This window comes from Octopus bimaculoides, chromosome 5 (assembly GCF_001194135.2).
Source record: "Octopus bimaculoides isolate UCB-OBI-ISO-001 chromosome 5, ASM119413v2, whole genome shotgun sequence".
Taxonomy (NCBI): domain Eukaryota; kingdom Metazoa; phylum Mollusca; class Cephalopoda; order Octopoda; family Octopodidae; genus Octopus; species Octopus bimaculoides.
Window position 1 is genome coordinate 19,418,964 of NC_068985.1, and position 3,859 is coordinate 19,422,822.

General features: G+C 34.7%; 1 protein-coding gene across 6 annotated transcripts in view; it reads right to left on the minus strand.

Annotated features, from left to right (window-relative positions):
• Positions 1-3,859, minus strand: part of LOC106875497 (glycerophosphodiester phosphodiesterase domain-containing protein 5) — a 216,853-nt gene that overhangs the window by 11,056 nt on the left and 201,938 nt on the right. The window lies entirely within an intron of this gene.

Consider the following 3,859-nt stretch of genomic DNA (forward strand, 5'->3'; position numbering starts at 1 on the left):
TATTTCACTACTTCCAAAACTCAAAGTTATGGGACTTAATGTAAGCACAACACCATATCATTATTCATTTTAATGCTATTATTATCATTATTATTATTATTATTATTATTATTATTATTATTATTATTATTATTATTATTATTTTCTTTAGATAATCTCATGCAAAGAAGTGGAAATAACAACTACCCACACATACATATATGTACAAATACTCAAACACATAACACACACACACTCTCTTTCTCTCTCTCTATCTCTCTCTCACACACGTGCGTACACACATATAAGGTTGAGCTGGTGTGTTGACTGAGCTGTTGATGCACACACCCGATTGTGTGCATCTATTCACCTACAGAATCTCAAATGGACATTCTTCAAAATGTCTTACAAATCTTCACTGTGCCACTAACAGACTGGATTTGGAGAATACGCATCAGTTTATTTATTTATTTATTTATATGTGTGAGTGAGTGTGTATATTCAAACATACATACATACACACATACACATACATACATACACATACATACAGTGTTTCTTAACCAGGGTCTATATAAGATTTTGTTGTTAAAATTTATGAGCAATAGATTGATTATACTTCTACAATATACAAAGTATTTTAATATTTTTATACAATTCCTAATAATATTTAATTATAGAAATAGAATTTTTAAACATCAAATGACTAGGAGAATCCATTTGAGTAAAACAGGGATCAAAGGGGTCCATAAGTAAAAAACAAATTGCTGAGAAACACTGTTGTAAATGAATGTCACTGTCATACAAGCAGTGTTGTTCATTTCTAATATTCCACAAAACATGTCTGATCATGGGGAAATATTCGTTTCTACTCTAGGCACAAGGCACAAATTTTTGAGGAGGGAGCCAGTCGATAAGATCGACCCCAGTACCAAATGGTACTTAATTTATCGACCCTGAAAAGATGAAAAGCAAAGTTGACCTCGGCAGAATTTGAACTCAGAATGTAAAGACAGATGAAATATCGCTAAGCATTTCACCTGGCATGCTAATGTTTCTGCCAGCTTGCCACCTTAATCATGGGTAAATATAACATTGCTAGGAAACAGTTCAGGGTTGGTGACAGGAAGGGCATCCAGCTGTAAAAGATCTGCCTCAATAAACTCTGCCTAACCCATGCAAGCATGGAAAAGTGGATGTTAAAACCAAGATGATGATGATAATCATATGAAATTTTATTTCTATATTTATGAATATTTTCAGAAAATTTTAGAAATAAATAAAACTTATTACAAAAATAAAGTCCATACAAGAAACTTTAAATACTCCCAGATAACTTACCTCCAAAAACCATCTTCCAGCATTGAGTTTTTGCAATTCAGCAAATGTAAACGTAGAAGCATCATCATCCACTCGGTCAGGATATACTTCTTTAATATTGGTTGTTCGTCGTAATGTATCGTCATGTAAAATAAATGGAATTCCATCTAAACTGTAAGACAGAAAATATTTCAAATGACACATGTTTATCTGTAGCCAAACTTCCTTACTATCACTTCTAACCACACACATACTAGAACTCCATCGGTTATGATTACAAGGGTCCCAGCTGATATGATCAACAGAGCAGTCTGATCATAGAATTAACATGCCAAGTGGCTGAGCACTCTACAGGCACGCGTTCCCTTAATGTACCTCTCAGGGAGATCGAAAGTAACACAGAATGTGGCAAAACTGGCCCTTTGAAATACAACTCATTTTTGCTAATTGAGTGGACTGGAGCAATGTGAAATAAAGTGTCTTGCTCAAGGACACAATGTGTCACCAGAAACCAAACTCACAACCTTACAATCATGAGTCAAATATCCTAACCACTAAGCCATCTGCCTTCACTTAACCACACACACACAGAGTTATGGATAATAGATATTTAGATTGTTTATGGGTTCTGGTTGTTCCACAACCATGTCATTTGGGTTTGGTCCCATCATGTGGCACCTTAGAGAAATATCTTCTACTATAGTGCTGGACCAGTTAATACCCTGTGAGTGAGTTTGGTTGACAGGAACTGTAGGAAACCTATATGACATCTAAATGCACACACACACACACACACCACTACCACCACCACCACCACCACCACCACCACCACCATCACCATCATATGCTTGTCTTCATGCTGCCATTGGTGGGATGGTTCGACAGGAGCTGGTAAGCTGGAGAGCTGCACCATGTTCCATTAAATGTAGACATAAGCTGAACTTTTTATATAATAAGTTTAGATAATGTTTAAACAAACCTTAACCTTATTTTAAAATACTTGCTATAGTAATGACTTCGTAGAAGAGAATAAAGTTTAGTTAGATTGTGAAGGTTTTGAGAAAAATATATAGATTAAAAATAAATAAGCTACTTAGAGATGTATAATAAGTTCACCGAAATATTTCTTGACCACATAGCTATTACTGCATCTTATTTAACCACAAATATTTCTAGTAGAGAAAACTGAATCACAAGTTATCAGGAATGGGTCATAGCTGAGAAATAACTTACAGAATTTATATTTCAAAATGTAGAAAGAAAAAATGTAATTTACCTTATTCGTACATCTGACTCAAATCCATAGACACTTTGATTCGCAGCTAATTGAAATGCAACTAAAGTATTCTCAGGTGCAACCTTGCAAAAAAATTTTTAAAATACAAAAGTACTGAATTTAAACTTGCTTAAATATAATCCAACAGTAACATATTGAGAGATTTCTAGCTAAGAAAATACTGTGTCTAATTGTAAAATATTGGTAAACTTTATTTATCACTGCATCATACAAAAGATCCCATCTTCCTCATCTAAAATAAGGACACAGTACTACAATAGTCTGGGTTTCAAGGGCCTGCAATTGTTCAACATCCTTCCAGGCAAGCTTATAGATCTACATGGTGTTCATGTGGAAGCCTTCAAAGAACGTCTGGACAGGTTTCTATCTGAGATACTAGATGAACCCACATCACAACAGGAGATGCAAAGAAGAGCAGCTCCATCTAACTTGGTATTTCACCAAAAATAATATTGGAAACAACACCAAGTAACTACAGGTGGTGCACCAGCATGAACTCAGCCCTGGGCTGAAACCAATAAAAGATAAAAGATAAATAAGCATTATTTTATGACAGAATAATGTGAATGCTAAATGGTTAGTTTGTTGCTTACAGGTTCATTAGACCAGAGCTTCTTTCAGTGTCTATGAGGTGTAAGAGTACAAGACTCCTACACTGTAGAGAACTGCAGCCCATTTCAAGATTAAAACCATTCCCACTGAAATTCATTTTCAGCTGAGTGAACTGGGGCAATGTGAAATGAAATGTTTTGTTCAAACACACAATGTACTAACAAGATCAAAAACTGAGGCAACAACCTAAAGACTATGAGCCCAATGCCTTTACCACAAGGCCACACACCATCATTGTCACAAAGAGGTCACATTGAATAACTGACTATTACTTCATTAGCTTTACAAGTTGAGGTAATGTCTTTTAATGGGCAAAAACTGCACCAGACTGACACCTTTGACTTCCTTAACAATGTAAAAGCTACAATATGCTCCAGTGTACACTATTTATAATGAAAAACACTGTTCACTGCTAAAGTACACTCACACACAAATGCAGTTAAAATTAGATTCTACTCAAATTACATTCCATGTAACAACCCACCCAACTCCATCAATTTACAAGCCGAGTATTGATTGAAAGACAATAAATGGATGTGTACTAACGAAGTGTCTACTAACACCAAATATTCATTACTTTCTAAAACAAATAAAAGGAAATCTATTTTAACAAAAAACAGAAAAACAACAAGATACACTGAACAATGTTAA